This window comes from Triticum aestivum, chromosome 4A (assembly GCF_018294505.1).
Source record: "Triticum aestivum cultivar Chinese Spring chromosome 4A, IWGSC CS RefSeq v2.1, whole genome shotgun sequence".
NCBI lineage: Eukaryota > Viridiplantae > Streptophyta > Magnoliopsida > Poales > Poaceae > Triticum > Triticum aestivum.
In genome coordinates, this window is record NC_057803.1 from 559,567,113 (window position 1) to 559,586,287 (window position 19,175).

A 19,175-nucleotide genomic window follows, 5' to 3' on the forward strand; every position below is an offset into this window, starting at 1 on the left:
GTTCCGGAAGGGTCTCAACCCTAAGTTGCGTCGTGATCTCCACCTGCATCATTGTGATACTTTCTAGGCTCTTGTGAACAAGGCCATTAATGCAGAGACCGCTCAGCTCACTTACGAGGAGTCTCGCAAGCACAACCGTGATCTGGGTTCTTCCTCCCGCTCCGGCTCTCAAAAGCGACGGATTTGGATTCCGAACTCGGCTCTTCCACCTGGATATGCACCGAGGCCATCCGATGTGGCGCCTCACCCAACTCAGCAACGTGCTCCACCCAGGCCTATTAGTGGACCACTTGCCAATGTAGGTCCACGTCCTACCTCAGGAACTTGCTTCACCTGCGGAGAACCAGGACACTACGCACGCGACTGCCCTTAGTCCAGTTATGCTCCACCCCAGTCTGAGAGGTCTGCTGGCCGTGAAAAGCCATCAGGAAAGATGATCAGTACCAAACCAGCCTCCATGGAACGAGCATGTGTGCACCATGTCTCAGCTTCAGAAGTTCAAGATGATTCCGACGTCATACTGGGTACATTTCTTGTCAATTGTCACCCAGCTTCAGTTCTGTTCGATACCAGAGCATCCCACTCCTTCATATCCGAAGGTTATGCTCGGTTGCACGACATGTCATTTTGTGATATGACAACTCCACTAATAATCCAGACTCCTGGTTCCAAATGGCAAACCTCCAAGGTAAGCCATGGTAATGAAATCTTTGTTGACAGACTGGTATTCCTTGCTTCTTTGATATCTCTCAAGTCTTCAGATATTAACATCATCTTGGGTATGGACTGGATGACAGCTCATCATGCCAAGATCGATTGTTACACCAGATCTGTTCAACTTACACATCCATCTGGCAAAATAGTCACTATCTCCACTAGAGTTGCAAGGCGTCAACTCTATTCTCTTAATGCCAGCCCTCTTCTAGACCTTGAAGATATTCTGGTAGTCCGTGATTTCCCGGATGTTTTTCCAGAAGAACTGCCAGGTGTCCCACCTGACAGAGATGTAGAGTTTGTCATAGAACTTATCCCAGGAACTGTTCCAATCTCTAGGAGACCATACAAGATGGCACCTTTGGAGTTAGCCGAGCTTAAGAAACAACTTGATGAGTCCTTGCAAAAGGGTTTCATCCGTCCCAGTTCTTCTCCTTGGGCTTGTCCTGTCCTCTTCGTCAAGAAGAAGGATGGTATGGATCGGATGGTTGTAGATTATCGTCCCATTAATTTGGTCACGATAAAGAACAGGTATCCGCTCCCCAGGATCAACGACCTGTATGATCAGCTTGCTGGATCCTCAGTCTTTTCCAAGATGGATTTGAGGTTAGGCTACCACCAAATCAAAATCAGAAATGGGGACATCCCCAAAACGGCCTTTGTCACTCGTTATGGTCGATACGAGTACACCGTGATGTCTTTCGGCCTAACCAATGCTCCAGCTACTTTCTCCTGCTTGATGAACTCGATCTTTATGGAGTACTTAGATAAGTTCGTCATGGTTTATCTCGATGATATTCTTATTTACTCGAAGAACGAGGAAGAGCATGCCGAACATCTTAGGCTTGTGTTAGAAAAACTCAGAGAGCATCGACTTTATGCCAAGTTCTCCAAGTGTGAATTTTGGTTGCCAGAAGTGACCTATCCGGGCCACGTGATCTCTGGTAAGGGCATTGTTGTCAATCCTGAGAGAGTCAAAGCCGTTCTTGATTGGACTCCACCCGAAACGGTCAAACAAGTTAGGAGTTTCCTTGGTCTAGCCGGTTATTGTCGCTGCTTCGTTGAAAACTTCTCCAAAGTGGCCAAACCCCTCACGGAGCTTCTCAAGAAAGATAAAAGGTTTGAGTGGACCCCACAGTGTGAGTACAGTTTTCAGGAACTGAAAAGACGCCTGACTTCTGCGCCCATACTCGTGCCACCGGATTTCACTAAAGACTTTGTTATCTATTGCGACGCTTCGCGTCAAGGACTAGGTTGCATTCTTATGCAGGATCGTCATGTGATTGCCTATGCATCTCGACAGTTGCATCCACATGAGGAAAATTATCCTACACATGATCTAGAGCTTGCAGTCGTAGTCTATGCACTTAAAACTTGGCGACATTACCTTCTTGGTAACCATTGCGAAATCTACACTGACCATCAGAGTCTCAAGTATATCTTCACCCAACCGGATCTGAATCTCAGACAAAGACGTTGGTTGGAGTTGATCTCGGATTACGACTTAGGAATCACCTACACCCCAGGCAAAGCCAATGTCATGGCCGATGCTTTAAGTCATAAATCCTATTGCAACAACCTCATGTTGCAACAATGTCAACCACCCCTCCATGAGGAATTTTGTAAGCTTAACCTTCACATAGCTCCTCGTGGTTCTCTTTCTACCTTGGTGGCGAAACCTACCCTTACGGATCAGATCATAGAGGCTCAGAAGCATGATAAGGGAATTTCCCGGATCAAGAAGAATATTTCCAAGGGAGTTGCTGGCTGTTTCTCTATGGATGAACAAGGTGTTGTTTACTTTGGAAACCGTTTGGTGGTTCCCAAATGTCAACAGATGCAGCAACTGATCCTTAAGGAGGCCCATGAATCCCCTCTCACGATTCATCCCGGTAGTACAAAGATGTATCAGGACCTACGCCAGAGGTTCTGGTGGACTAGGATGAAGAGAGAAATCGCTCAATATATTGCCAACTATGACATTTGTCGTCGCGTTAAGGCAGAGCATCAAAGACGTGCTGGCACCCTTCAACCTTTAGCTATTCCCGAGTGGAAATGGGACAAAGTTGGTATGGACTTCATCACCGTCTTTCCCAGGACCAAGAAAGGAAATAATGATATCTTCGTAGTCATTGATCGTCTCTCCAAAGTGGCTCACTTCCTACCTGTTTGGGAGAGTATCACTGCTAGTCAGCTTGCTGACTTATATATCTCCCGAATAGTGTCATGGTGTTCCACTAGAGATCAATTCAGATCGGGGCAGTATTTTCACCTCTCATTTCTGGGAAAGCTTCCAGAATGCCATGGGCACCCATCTTTCTTTTAGTACCGCTTTCCACCCTCAGTCAAGTGGTCAGGTGGAAAGGGTCAACCAAATTCTCGAAGACATGCTTAGAGCTTGCGTTATCTCATTCGGTATAGATTGGGAGAAATGTCTTCCCTTTGCCGAGTTTGCTTATAACAATAGCTACCAATCCAGTCTTAGGAAAGCACCCTTTGAGATTCTATATGGACGAAGATGTCGAACACCTTTGAACTGGTCAGAAACCGGTGAAAGACAATTCTTTGGACCGGATATGATCCAGGAGGCAGAAGAGCAAGTTCGCATCATTCGTGAGAATTTGAAAACAGCCCAATCTCGTCAAAAGAGCCAGTATGACCGTCGTCATAAGGAAGTGGCTTATGAAGTTGGCGACAAGGCTTACCTTCGGGTTACTCCTTTGAAGGGTACCCATCGTTTCGGTATCAAGGGCAAGTTGGCTCCTCGTTACATCGGTCCTTTTCGCATTCTTGCTAAACAAGGAGAGGTTGCCTACCAGTTGGAACTACCCCCACATCTTTCTCGAGTTCATGATGTCTTCCACGTCTCTCAACTCAGGCGTTGCTTCTCGGATCCCATCCGCAGAGTGGACCACGAAATGCTTGATCTCCAAGATAACCTCACTTATCGAGAGTACCCCGTTCGCATTCTGGATCAAGTAGAGCATGTTACTCGACATCATAACATCAAGTTTCTCAAGGTTCATTGGTCTCATCATGCCGAGAGAGAAGCTACTTGGGAGCGAGAAGATCGTCTTCGACTTGAGTACCCCGCTTTCTTTCCGCCAACTCCTGAATCTCGGGACGAGATTTTTTCAAGTGGGGGCGAGTTGTCACATCCCTAGTTCTGGTATGACCTAGGCTTGCTTTGTGCATCATGTTTAATCTTTCAAATAAATTTGAAATGGGGAAAGTTGCAAACCCTAGCACCAAAGTTTTCCAATAGGTTCAACTTTAAAATGGATTTTCAATGAACCCAAAATGCTCTTCAAAAATGTTCATGCTCTTTGGATAATGTTGGGAACAACAACCAGAGGTGATTCACATTTTTGCTACACATTTTGGATTTTTGAATCAATGCATAAATATTTGATTTGGAGCTGTTTAAATTATATAAATATTTTTCTGGCTCCAAAAATATTGGGAATTGGTGAGGGCCTCTGGAATATTATATCTAGATGCCACAAATATTTTCAGCATTTATGGAAATGTTTTAACATTTCTTTTAGAGTCAAAACAAATGTCAGAAATAAGAAAAGAAAACAAAAAAAGGGAAAAGACTTACTTGGCGCTCACCTGGCAGCCCATCTGGCCGGCCCAGCCCACCAGGGGCAGGGAGGTCTTCTTCCTCCCGCTTGTCGGATGCACGGCGCGTGCCTGACGCGCATTGGTGCACGCCCGGCCACCTCCTGCTTCCCGCCACTCCCTCAATGCTTTGGAGATGCCACGCGAACCCCCTGGAGCCGTATGGATTCCCCACACCTCCTCTCCCCTTCTCTGTTTAACTCTCTCTCCGTGACCATCGTCACCATCGGAGTTGATTGCTCCTCGCCACCGGCCATGTCGCCACCGCGGCTACGGCCGTGCAAGCACGCGTCCAAGCTTACCAGTGAGCTCACCGCACCCCCACGAGTCCAACGCGCCAAACCGCAGCACCCCTAGCGCCCTACAGTGCCTAACCCGCATCAACCGAGCTCCGGCCGCCGCTGCGAGCCCTGCTCCGGCGAGCTCCGCCGTCCCCGCGACCTCCCCTATGCCCAGGTGGATGCGGTCGAGCGCGGGCTACCGATTGGTAGTCCCCGCACGCTCTTCCCCCGCCTGTAGCGCGTTCCGGCGAAGCACCGCCGCGCGGTTTGGTCGTCGCCGACCGAACTCCGGCGAGGCTGACGTGGCGGCTTAATTAGCGCTAATTCCACAGCCTAATCCCCCCTGAGACTGACAATGGGCCCCAAAGGCAAGTCAAACCCTGGCCAGTGCGTGTTTGACCCGTGCTTAACCACTGTGTCACTGACATGTGGCCCCCACACGTCAGGTTTGACTTGGTCAGCCCTGCTGACGCCTCTGTGATGTCACGCTGATGCGGTAATTGATTTTCTAGATTTTAAATAATTCAGAGAATTTCAGAAAATAGTTAAAACTTCTAAAAATCATAGAAATTAAACTGTATCTTAGAATGAAATAATTTATATATGAAAAATCATCAAAAAAATGCAAGGAATCCATATATGCCAGTTTCATGCATGAAAAACCAACTTATACTTGCTGTATAAGTGAAAACGTAATAATGGCATGTTATCTACTTAATTTGGGGTTTGCATATGAACCCTTGGTTCATATGGACTCCAACCAAATTGATGCTAGATGCATTAGGGCAAATCATAGCAACTTTGAAATGTCATCTTCATGCATCATATTGTTGCATATGATTGTTTATTGATTGCCGGCACCGTCCCCTCTCGATAGGTTCTACTCCGGAAGGTGTCCCGAGTACCTGTCTGAGGAGCAGTGCTTCTTCGTGGATCTATCAGGCAAGCAACCCCCCTTGAGCATTTCGATAAATCCCACTCTCTCGCTCTTGCTCCTTACTGCATTAGGACAACAACGATTCAAACTGCTACTTTCTGCTACGGTAGTTGAACCCATTCCTCTGCATGACCTGTCATTGCCATAGTAAATAGTTGAAACCCACTAGCATGAGTAGGAGTTGCTTGAGCCTTGATGTGCTTGCTCATCCATGCATGTTTTCTTTATGCCGGCTATGCTTAGAGTTGTTTCAGGTCTGATTCATCGGGAATGAATCGGAGTGGTGAACATGTCCTACCGGTAAAGGCTAAGTGTGTGAACACGTTTTGGTAAAAGTAGCGATGAGAGGCCATGCAGGAGTACATGGTGGGTTGTCCCATTGGAGCCGTCCCTAAGCACTCAGTTCTGTGTATGTTATCCAAGTCCACTTACTACCACACATTGGGTTCCGGTTATCCGGCCCCTCTCGTCTTATTAATCCACTTGATCTCTGTCCAGGAGTTGCAACTAGTTTCTGGCGTTTGTAGGTAGTGCTATTTGTCTACCAGGTGGTTTCCGACGGGACGGGCTTGGGACAGACTAGGCACCGTGGCATGGTGTACCAAGTGGCACCCGGATGGTGGGCTTGGGAACCCTGCACACATCGTTTGGGGCCGTGAGCGACACCCCGGCCGGATCTCCTTGCGGATGGAACCCGAATAGGCGATAAACCTGGACGAGAGGCTTGTGTGGTTAGTCAGGTCGTGGCCGACACCCTCGCCCGACTTCCGCTTGAAGGTTGCCGAGGTACATGACGTGTACAGGGCTATAAGTGGCGAGAGCGTGTGTGAAGGAGTACACCCCTGTAGGGTCAATGTTATCTATTCGAATAGCCGTTTTCCTCGGATATGGAAACTTGGAGAACTTATGTAGTACATAGACAACTTGAAGTGGATACCCTAAAATCCACAAGATAAGCGTGAGTGCTATGGATGGCCTTCTCATAGGGAGACGGAAACGGATCCATAGTGGAGTATTGATATGGTGAATATGTGGACTCGTGTGCGTCCTCTCACCTCAAAGAAGTTTCTGATACTCGTAGTATAGGTTAGCCACTGAGTCAAAGCTGGCTTGCTGCTGTTAAAACTCCACCACCCCCTTTGTTGATAATGTTGCATATGTAGATAGCTCTGATGTAAGTCTTGCTGAGTACCTTTGTACTCACGTTTGCTTATTTATGTTTTGCAGTTGGTTACACTAGTGACTTCGACGAGTATCTTGTATCCCAGCTACGATCTTGTACCCTTGGGAGGGTCGTGTTTAGTCAGGCTTCTTAGTCTTTTCCTTTTGTAGTTGTCTGTACTCAGACATGTAATGCTTCCGTTGCTTGTATGCTCTGAATGATGGGTCATGAGACCCCTGGTTGTATTGAATGATATGTGGCTCTTCTGGGCCTTTATCTATATGAGTTTGAGTTATGTTGTGATGCCATGTTGTACCGCACATACCTGCATGTCATGCGTATGTGTAACGTGTATTGCTATGTGTGGGATCCGACAACCTAGTTGTTTACCTCTAGTAGCCTCTCTTATGGGGAAATGTAGTCTTGTGCTTCCATGAGCCATAGTAGTCCGCTACAGCCCGGTTCACCGGAGTCCTGCTAGCCCAGCACTACTGCTCCGAAACATTTGACTGGCTAGCATGTGATTCACTTCGTTCCTATGTTTGTCTGTCACAGCCCTAGAGTACCTGAGTGAAATTGTTGCATCTGCACTCATGCATCATGTCTAAAATTTCTGAAAGTTGAATTGAGGTTTGTTGAAACCCTCAGAAACCAGTTCAAAAATAATCAACATTAAAATGTCTTCAAAGAAGACCAAGAAAATGTTCCTTTTAGTCTCTGAAAATATTGGCAAGAGGTAAAATTCAAACCAATGTTTTTGGTATATCAGAAACATTTATTTTGGGCCTTTGAATTAATTCAATAACTATTTGCATTGGATATATATTCTTTATATAATTAATATATGTCCAATAATTCTGGAACATTTTATGTGGTTTTGGATATTTTAGTTCTAGCCACATAATTATTTTCAGGATTTCATAAAATGGTTTCGTGTTAAAACTAAACCCAAAACAATTGCAGAAAAATAGAAAATAGAAACAATTTAGAAAACAGAGAAAAGAGAGAGCTTACCTGGGCCACTGCTGGCCCGACACTGTGCCGGCCCAGCCGACTGGCCAGCGCCAGTCACCCCCTACCTCGCGCCAGAAGGCAGGGGCGCGTGCTCGCCGCGCGCCGGCCACGCACCGGCCACCTCCTACCTCCCTGCCTGCCTCCTCGTCGCTCTCGCCCTCCCTCGCAACGCCACGCATCCCCCGACCTCTCTCGCACTCTCCCTCGCCCTCATCCCCTCCTCTGTCTCTCTCTCACGCACGCGACCGAACACAGCCTTCGCCGCTGACGAGCTCCCCCACGGCCAGAGCCACCTCCGAGCCTCTCCGACGCGTCCCCAAGCTCCGCCGTGACGCCCCGGTCCTTTCCGCCGAGCCACATGACACCGGACGCCTCGAAGCACCATCCCCGACCAATTGACCCACTGACATCACCCTTGCGCAATGCTGACGCGGTAAAGCTTTTCTGGGATTTTAAATAAATCAGAAATGATTTATTTATTTCAGAAAATAGCTAAAACTTCTGAAAATCATAGAAAATAATCTATAACTCCAAATGCAATAAATTATATATGAAAAATTACAAGAAAAATCCAAGGAATATGATTATGGCATTTTCATGCATGTTAGAACAACTTAACCTCAGTGTTTAGTCCAAAACATGATAATGCACTATTTGAATTCATAGTTTGAATTTGATTTTGAACCTATTGTTCAAACCAACTCCATTTAACTTGTTGCTAGTTGCATTAGCCCAATCAACAGCATATTGCCATGTCATGATCATGCATCATATTGTTGCATCACATTGATTGTGTTCTTCCTTGTTTGCCGGTAATTGTCCCCTCTCGGTAGACGCTGCTCCGACGCTGTGATCGTTGACACTGATGAAGACTCAATGTTATCTTCAAAAGTGCCAGGCAAGCAAAACCCCCTTGTTCATTCCGATACAATCCCACTCTCTCGCTCCTGCTCTCTTTTACTGCATTAGGACAACAACAATTCATCTGTTACTTGTTGCGGTAGCTGAACCCCTTTATCCTTTGCATGACCTGTCATTGCCATAGTAAATAGATGAAACCCACTAGCATGAGTAGGAGTTGTTTGAGCCCTGATGTGTCTACTCATTCATGCTCATTGTCATGCCTGCTATTGCATAGAGTTGTGTCAGGTCTGATTCATCGGAAATGAATCGAAGGTGTGTGAACATGTCCTACTGTGTGTGAGCTAAGTGTGTGAACACGTTTTGGTAAAGGTAGCGGTGATAGGCCATGTAGGAGTACATGGTGGGTTGTCTCATTGAAACCGTCCTCAGGAACTGAGTTTTGTGTTTGTGATCCATGAAACAGTTACTACCAGGCATTGGGCCCGAAACCAATGGACCCTCTCGGCTTCTTGATCACCCTTGTCCTCTGTCCAGGAGTTGCAACTAGTTTTTGGTGTTTATAGGATATGTGTTGGCGGCCGTGCGTAGCACTGACCCTAGGGGTGGGCTATGATGCGGTAGATACACCGTGGCACGGTGTACCGGGCGCCCGTTTGGTGTCTCGGGAACCCTGTTCACATTGTTCGGGGCCGTATGTGGAAACCTCGGCCGGACTGCCTACGGATGGAACCTGGATAGGCGATAAACCTGGACTAGAGACTTGAGTGTTTAGGTAGGCCGTGGCCGACACCCTCATTGGGCTTCCGCTTGAAGGTTGCCGAGTACATGTCGTGTAAATGGCGGTAAGTGGTGAGAGCGTGTGTGAATAAGTACACCCCTGCAGGGTTAACATCATCTATTTGAATAGCATTGTCCGTGGTAATGGACTTCTGGGTTGCCTATAACAGTTCATAGACAAGTGAAAGTGGATACTCTAAAACTCGCAAGATAAGTGTGAGTGCTATGGATGGCCTTCTCGTAGGGAGACGGGAGTGGATCCATAGTGGTGTATTGAATGGTGAATATGTGGACTCGTGTGCGCCACCTCGAAAGAGTTGCTTGCAATCGTAGTTCAGGTTAGCCATTGAGTCAAAGCTGGCTTGCTGCAGTTAAACTCCACCACCCCCTTTGTTGATACCGATGCATATGTAGTTAGTTGTGATGTAAGTCTTGCTGGGTACATTTGTACTCATGTTTGCCTATTTTATGTTTTGTAGAGAGACGTCAGTCTCGCTAGTAGTTCCGCGTGGACTTCGACGTTTAGCTTGATACCTCAGCTACGATCTTGTGCCCTCGGCAGGATCTGGTAGATTGTCAGGCTTCTTAGCCTTTTTCATTTGTAGATGTCTGTACTCAGACATGTTAAGCTTCCGCATGTGCTTTGACATGTATGCTATGATTGTTGGGTCATGAACCCATGTTTGTAATATTTCGCTCCTCGGAGCCTAATGGATAAATACTTGAGTTGTAGGGTTATGTTGTGATACCATGTTGTATTTACACATATCGAGCATATTGTGTGTATGATTGAAATGCTTGGTATGTCTGGGATCCGACAATCTAGTTGTTTATCCTTAGCAGTCTCTCTTATGGGGAAATGTAGTCTAGTGCTTCCATGAGCCATAGTAGTCCGCTACAGCCCGGTTCACCGGAGTCCTGTTAGCCCAGCACTACTGCTCAGGACACTTGACTGGCCGGCATGTGTTTCACTTTGTTCCTGTGTCTGTCCCTTCGGGGAAATGTCACGCGGTGACATCTGGAGTCCTGCCTAGCCTGCTACAGCCCGGGTTCCTGGAGTCCTGTTAGCCCAGTGCTACAGCCCGGATTCACACGCTGCTGACCGACACGCTCGATGTGATTCATGTATGCCTGTCCCCATAGGTTAGTGCCGCTTTGGGTTCATGACTAGCCATGTCGACCCGGGTTCCTTGTCATATGGATGCTAGCGACACTATCATATACGTGAGCCAAAAGGCGCAAACGGTCCCGGGCCATGGTAAGGCGACACCCGTGGGAATACCGTGCGTGAGGCCGCAAAGTGATATAAAGTGTTACCGGCTAGATCGATGTGACTTGGAATCGGGGTCCTGATAGCATTAGTATCAGAGCCTGACTGCCTGTAGGATTACCGAGCCAAACCGGTCGAAGTTGTGTCTAGAAATGCTTTAGTTATGTAGGGGAATTGATTGTGGAAGGGGACGTAAGGCTCTTTTTACTCCTTTACCTTATGCCCTTTGATCTGAGTCATTCTCTTCTCATTCTACGCGGGTTAAGAAACTAGGCCTTCTCATCTATCTATCAGGATGACGTGTTACTAATCCGTAGACTTATAGGATTGTTGGATTCAAGCCTCAGTTCCGTTCCTACTACTTCCGTATGTTGACAGTTGATCTCAGAACCTTGACATTTTGTTGTTGAGTGGTTATGCCACCATTTTTGCAGGATGTCTCGAATAATTTTGAGCATTTACAACCGTTATGCTGTCCGAGTCATCCCAGGTCTCTACATAGTCTGATGCAATTGCAAACCCCTTCCTCCTGTTCCTGATGTCCATTTGGGCCAGATTAATCACACTAATCGGTGAGTTAAGGTACTCTGTTGCCTCGACATATATGTTGGAGCTATTATTATGACCCTAGGTGTTTTAGGGAGTCACCTAGTAATCTAGCCATGTTTTGTGTTCTGGTGTGATAATTCTGGCCACCATTCTCGAAAGCATCCCGTGATGCCATTTAGTAGTAGGTATTCTATTCCTGGGTTCTTGAACCCGAGATTTACCCTACTTACCTCATGTTGATAATGTTGCTAGTTCCTTTAGGATACTCGTAACCTTTGCATTAGTCCTCGAGGTCCGTGGTATTTTCCTTCTTCCAAATACTATGAACCACTTATGGCAGAAGTTTGTTGGATCAAAAGATCACAACAGGAGGGCTCTCGATGAGTTCCCCATTCTATATTGTGACTCTGCCAATCCTACCTCTCTGCATGGGTTATCCGGAAGAAACCTGTTGAACTTGATTCGACATACTAATCTATGCATCCACAACTCAGAAAGATATATGTCCCCTTGAGTTGTCCATCTTCATTTGTTATTCCGACCATCGTCTATCAATTGATAGTCAGGAGTAATTGTGCACCCGTGTTATCGATGTTTATTATTCTCATGGTACGTTAAGCCATTCCATTTCAGAATAATTAGGAGAAACAAACTCTAGTACCTCATCCATATCCAGGATTGGGTCAAAGTAGTTGTGTTCTGCAGATCAAATGCCAATCTAGCTTTTGCTCTGTTCTACCCTAGAGTATTGCCCCCTTTATGTCAGGATTGTCATGAGAATTGCACCCTCTCTCATGAATTCTTGATGCAGTGATACTTCTTACCATCATTTTTCATTCCTCGGTCCCGTGTTGTCGCAACCGGAATGCCGGCAAGTGAGTCGTGATATGTGAAATCAATACTCCTAGCAACTCCGTTGCTTGGTAGTTAATGGACAATATTTTCATTCTTAGCGTGTTGGATATTAAATCATCATTCTAAGATTGATTGTGCTACCTAGTCCATTTCCCTGGTGCACTCTTCGATCAAGAGTTGGGGCTGTGTTTATCCTTGCTTATTTGATCATATCGTCTTGCCCTGACAAGCAAGATTTTTCTCGAGCTTAATAACATATCGGTGGTTCGTGATTTCTGAAGATCTTCTCGGAAGTATTACCTGGTTGTCACCTGACCGGTATGTTGAGTTAGTGATTAAATGGGTTTTTTTATAAATCACCCCTTCTCCAAGAATCTGTGTTGGATATCCCTGAGCTAGTTGGTTGAGCTAAACAACAACTTGGAGAGTTGGAAGATAAAGCTTGTATGACTTAGTTCATGTTAAGGGATATCTTTTTTGTGTGTGTGTGCGTGTTGAAGAAAGATGATATCTCCATCGATTGGTCCTCATGATCAGTTGTTGGATCTATTGCCTTGTCAAAACCTTGACTTGAGTATGGGCTATCGTCAAGTCAAATCAGAACCAACGATGTTCGTAATGTTGTCTTACTCGTGGTTGATCCCTCGAGCATACATCATTACATCTTCTGGTCTGACCAATACTATCACCGTGTTCACATGATGGTGGAAGTCCAGTGATATGGAAATTCGGATGAGTTGCTGTTGAGCCCATTAGCAGCATTCTGTCTTCCCCCATGACTCATGTTGAACATCAACCTAGTGTTGGAAACTTGTGTAAGCATTTCTTCGTGTTTCGTTCATGAAGCATATGTTTGGATGAAAGAAGCGACTTTCTCTGATTCATGTGCATTTGGTGCAAGTTGCCGCTATAAATTCGAGAAAGATTGCTTTTGCTCCCTCTGGAATCATCCCAAGTTAGTCATGCCTATGTGTGAAGTACTCTATGGTATGATAGGTTGGCCGCCTCCATTCTGTATGTGTTCCTAGCACACCAAGCCACTGATTGATTTGTTCAAGGAGAAGAAGTTCCTTCTTAAGAGCTAATGATGACTTATGCAAGGACTTGTTATCCTTGATGATGGTTCCCCACCTGAACTCGGTAGTGTTTTATTATAAGACTACTATGTGGTCATGCTTGTCTGGAACAACGTTTTCACCAGTTTGTACAAAACTAGCTCATGTTTTGGAGCTTACTATCGTAGTTCATTCCCTAAGAATCTCGCAATGTCATATCGTCGATTTGTGTTGCAAACTTTAATTTTTCTTTCTAGACTCGATGAGTCTGGAATGTCCTGACACCAACCAGATCTGAATCTCAGGCAGATGTGATGGTTGGAACGTTTTCCCAAGAACTATAATATTGGTCTCACCATAACCGGTAAAGTGGATGTCGTGGCCAACACACCCAACCGGAAGACCTATTATTGTAGTATCTTGATTTAGAAAGTTGGCCACCTCCCCATAAGGATTTCATAGGATTTACCCCCTGGATGTCCCTTATGGATTTTGTGTTCCTGAAGTCCGACCTTTACTTGATGTTCTAGATATCAAACCATATCTATGATTGGGATACGCTAGTACCTCAAGGAGAACATTAGAAGCGGAGTGCTAAATGTCTCGGTCGATTATCCAGATTTTGTCCCCTTGGCCTCGCTAAGGTGAAATCTGAGAAAGTGTTATCTTCCTTTGCATCCGCATCCTCCACCAATATCCATCATGGTGGTATGTTGTGTTGCCAGGATCCTTGTCACGGATATTGGTAAAACCTTGATGAATATGGAAATGCTCAAGTTCTTGAGAGCATGTGCAAGCACTAGGATTTATCTTTAGCATTAAATGGGATCCGCTCTCAGTTTCCTCGGTTATGCTATAACCATTCAAACAGGGGAATCACTCTCGTCTGTTGAGTTTTTTCCCAGTCACTAGAATCATTCCCAGTATTTGCATTTTGTTCCCAGCTTGCACCCGTCATTGTGTCAGTCTACCATGGGTCCCATCCATTTCCGGTGATAAGCAAAAATCATCCATTGCGTTGTCTTCAACAAGGTAGTCCACATCATCCATCCTAGTCCAAGTATGCCATCTCTTCGAGCTATCTCAAACGATCAATTGTAAATTTCCTTAAGCCGGTATGAAGAGTTTCAATGATCTCTGAATCAAAAGTAATTCTTTTTGCCACTTAAGGGAATATTTCTACGAGTCACCTTCCTTAAGGTGTCTCATTATGGTATCATGGCAATTATCTCCTCACTACCTTGAAAACCATGCACCATCCTACTCCAGCATGGAATTATTGCCTACCAATTTGAACCTTTGTCATATGTTTCTCTTCCATCATCTCTGATGCATGTTTTGCCTCTCAGCTCCAGAGATGTTTCCATGTCTCATTCCATGAGTTGATCTTGTGATCATTAATATGTTGCTCGAACCTCAAGAAGATCGTTTCTTCTTAAATTCTCCCTTTCTACTCGTTGTCATGTTGGATGTAGTTCTCAAAGCAAGACGTCGAGATCAAGATGATGCAATAAATCAACATCCTCGAGAAGACATCTGGATCATGAAGATTTTGTTAGCTTGTGTTTCCCCCTTCAACTTACCCTACGCTTGAATCTCGGGACAAGATTCTTGTTTAGTAGGGGTGAGTTGTCACAGCCCTAGAGTACCTGAGTGAAACTGTTGCATCTGCACTCATGCATCATGTCTAAAATTTCTGAAAGTTGAATTGAGGTTTGTTGAAACCCTCAGAAACCAGTTCAAAAGTAATCAACATTAAAATGTCTTCAAAGAAGTCCAAGAAAATGTTCCTCTTAGTCTCTGAAAATATTGGCAAGAGGTAAAATTCAAACCAATGTTTTTGATATCTTAGAAACATTTATTTTGGGCCTTTGAATTAATTCAATAACTATTTGCATTGCATATATATTCTTTATATAATTAATATATGTCCAATAATTCTAGAACATTTTATGTGGTTTTGGATATTTTAGTTCTAGCCACATAATTATTTTCAGGATTTCATAAAATGGTTTGGTGTTAAAACTAAACCCAAAACAATTGCAGAAAAATAGAAAACAGAAACAATTTAGAAAACAGAGAAGAGAGAGAGAGCTTACCTGGGCCACTGCTGGCCCGACACTGTGCCGGCCCAGCCGACTGGCTAGCGCCAGTCACCCCCTACCTCGCGCCAGAAGGCAGGGGCGCGTGCTTGCCGCGCGCCGGCCACGCGCCGGCCACGCGCCGGCCACCTCCTGCCTCCCTGCCTGCCTCCTCGTCGCTCTGGCCCTCCCTCGCGACGCCACGCATCCCCCGACCTCTCTTGCACTCTCCCTCGCCCTCATCCCCTCCTCTGTCTCTCTCTCACGTGCGCGACCGAACGCAGCCGTCGCCGCTGACGAGCTCCCCCACGGCCATAGCCACCTCCGAGCCTCTCCGACGCGTCCCCGTGCTCCGCCGTGATGCCCCGGTCCTTTCCGCCGAGCCACATGACGCCGGACGCCTCGAAGCACCATCCCCGACCCCTTCATCCTCCTCGGGTCGCTGGAGATTTGCCTCGCCACCCCACTCGCTCCAACACCTCCCCGGCCCCGCCGTCTGCACCGGAAGACTCAACGTAAGCCCCTGCCCCTAACCCCCCTCCTCTACGCCTCGGTTGCGCCCCCTAGCCGCCATCTCCACCGAGCCCGAGCACTCGGTTCCGCCGGCGACGCCGTCGTCGTGGCCACAGCCACGCGGGCTCGAAACCGAGCGCGTCACCGCGTTTGCCACACTCCCAGGAGGCCGTAGCCCCTCTCCACGCCCCTGTTGTGTATCCCAGCACTGAACCCGCGCACGCCCGAGCTCCGTCCGCCGTGGCCGAGCTCCCCGCCGTCGCCTCCGGCCGCCCCAGGCCCGGCTGGTGCCACCATCCGACGCGCGCTGGTTTGGGCTCTCGAACGAGCCCAACCACGCTGCGAACGGGGCCCCAGAGCCCGTTCCCGCGGCCCTCCGCCGTGTCTGGTCATCACCGGCGGCTAAACGCCGGTGGTTTAGCCCTGGTTGACCAGGGGTTTGACCTCCCCTGACGTGTGGGCCTAGGCGCCTGCTTAATTAGTGTTAGGTTTAGTTAGTGTTAATTAACTTAGCTAATTAGATGAGCCACTGACATGCGGGCCCCGCCCGGCTAACTAAGTTAGTTAGGGCTAATCCTATTTAGGTTAGTTAGGTTAGTCGCTGACCAGTGGGCCCAACCCAGTTAGTTAGGGCTAACTAACTTGGTTAGTTGACTGGGTCACTGACCAGTGGGTCCCACTGGTCAGGTTTGACCTGGCCGATCAATTGACCCGCTGACATCACCCTTGCGCAATGCTGATGCGGTAAAGCTTTTCTGGGATTTTAAATAAATCAGAAATGATTTATTTATTTCAGAAAATAGCTAAAACTTCTAAAAATCATAGAAAATAATCTATAACTCCAAATGCAGTAAATTATATATGAAAAATTACAAGAAAAATCCAAGGAATATGATTATGGCATTTTCATGCATGTTAGAACAACTTAACCTCACTGTTTAGTCCAAAACATGATAATGCACTATTTGAATTCATAGTTTGAATTTGATTTTGAACCTATTGTTCAAACCAACTCCATTTAACTTGTTGCTAGTTGCATTAGCCCAATCAACAGCATATTGCCATGTCATGATCATGCATCATATTGTTGCATCACATTGATTGTGTTCTTCCTTGTTTGCCGGTAATTGTCCCCTCTCGATAGACGCTGCTCCTACGCTGTGATCGTTGACACTGATGAAGACTCAATGTTATCTTCAAAAGTGCCAGGCAAGCAAAACCCCCTTGTTCATTCCGATACAATCCCACTCTCTCACTCCTGCTCTCTTTTACTGCATTAGGACAACAACAATTCATCTGTTACTTGTTGCGGTAGCTGAACCCCTTTATCCTTTGCATGACCTGTCATTGCCACAGTAAATAGATGAAACCCACTAGCATGAGTACTAGTTGTTTGAGCCCTGATGTGCCTACTCATTCATGCTTGTTGTCATGCCTGCTATTGCATTGAGTTGTGTCAGGTCTGATTCATCGGAAATGAATCGGAGGTGTGTGAACATGTCCTACTGTGTGTGAAACGTTTTGGTAAAGGTACCGGTGAGAGGCCACGTAGGAGTACATGGTGGGTTGTCTCATTGAAACTGTCCTCAGGAACTGAGTTCTGTGTTTGTGATCCATGAAACAGTTACTACCACGCATTGGGCCCGAAACCAATGGACCCTCTCGGCTTCTTGATCACCCTTGTCCTTTGTCCAGGAGTTGCAACTAGTTTCTGGTGTTTATAGGATATGTGTTGGCGGCCGTGCGTAGCGCTGACCCTAGGGGTGGGCTATGATGCGGTAGATACACCGTGGCACGGTGTACCGGGCGCCCGTTTGGTGTCTCGGGAACCCTGTTCACATCGTTCGGGGCCGTATGTGGAAACCTCGGCCGGACTCCCTGCGGATGGAACCTAGATAGGCGATAAACCTGGACTAGAGACTTGAGTGTTTAGGTAGGCCGTGGCCGACACCCTCGTTGGGGTTCCGCTTGAAGGTTGCCGAGTACTTGTCGTGTAAACGGCGGTAAGTGGTGAGAGCGTGTGTGAAGAAGTACACCCCTGCAGGGTTAACATCATCTATTTGAATAGTCGTGTCCGCGGTAATGGACTTCTGGGTTGCCTATAACAGTTCATAGACAAGTGAAAGTGGATACTCTAAAACTCGCAAGATAAGTGTGAGTGCTATGGATGGCCTTCTCGTAGGGAGACGGGAGTGGATCCATAGTGATGTATTGAATGGTGAATATGTGGACTCGTGTGCGCCACCTCGAAAGAGTTGCTTGCAATCGTAGTTCAGGTTAGCCATTGAGTCAAAGCTGGCTTGCTGCAGTTAAACTCCACCACCCCCTTTGTTGATACCGATGCATATGTAGTTAGTTGTGATGTAAGTCTTGCTGGGTACATTTGTACTCATGTTTGCCTATTTTATGTTTTGTAGAGAGACGTCAGTCTCGCTAGTAGTTCCGCGTGGACTTCGACGTTTAGCTTGATACCTCAGCTACGATCTTGTGCCCTTGGCAGGATCTGGTAGATAGTCAGGCTTCTCAGCCTTTTTCATTTGTAGATGTCTGTACTCAGACATGTTAAGCTTCCGCATGTGCTTTGACTTGTATGCTATGATTGTTGGGTCATGAGACCCATGTTTGTAATATCTCGCTCCTCGGAGCCTAATGGATAAATACTTGAGTTGTAGGGTTATGTTGTGATGCCATGTTGTATTTACACATATCGAGCATATTGTGTGTATGATTGAAATGCTTGGTATGTGTGGGATCCGACAATCTAGTTGTTTAGCCTTGGCAGTCTCTCTTATGGGGAAATGTAGTCTAGTGCTTCCATGAGCCATAGTAGTCCGCTACAGCCCGGTTCACCGGAGTCCTGTTAGCCCAGCACTACTGCTCAGGACACTTGACTGACCGGCATGTGTTTCACTTCATTCCTGTGTCTGTCCCTTCGGGGAAATGTCACGCGGTGACATCCGGAGTCCTGCCTAGCCTGCTATAGCCTGGGTTCGCGGAGTCCTGTTAGCCCAGTGCTACAGCCCGGATTCACATGCTGCTGACCGACACGCTCGATGTGATTCATGTATGCCTGTCCCCATAGGCTAGTGCCGCTTTGGGTTCATGACTAGCCATGTCGGCCCGGGTTCCCTGTCATATGGATGCTAGCGACACTATCATATACGTGAGCCAAAAGGCGCAAACGGTCTCGGGCCATGGTAAGGCGACACCTGTGGGAATACCCTGCGTGAGGCCGCAAAGTGATATAAACTGTTATCGGCTAGATCGATGTGACTTGGAATCAGGGTCCTGACACTGTCCCTTCGGGGAAATGTCACACGGTGACATCCGGATTCCTGCCTAGCCTGCTACAGCCCGGGTTCCCGGAGTCTTGTTAGCCCAGTGCTACAGCCCGGATTCATATGCTGTTGACCGACATGCTCGTGGTTGATTCATGTATGCATGTCCCCGTAAGTTAGTGCTACTTTGGGTTCACGACT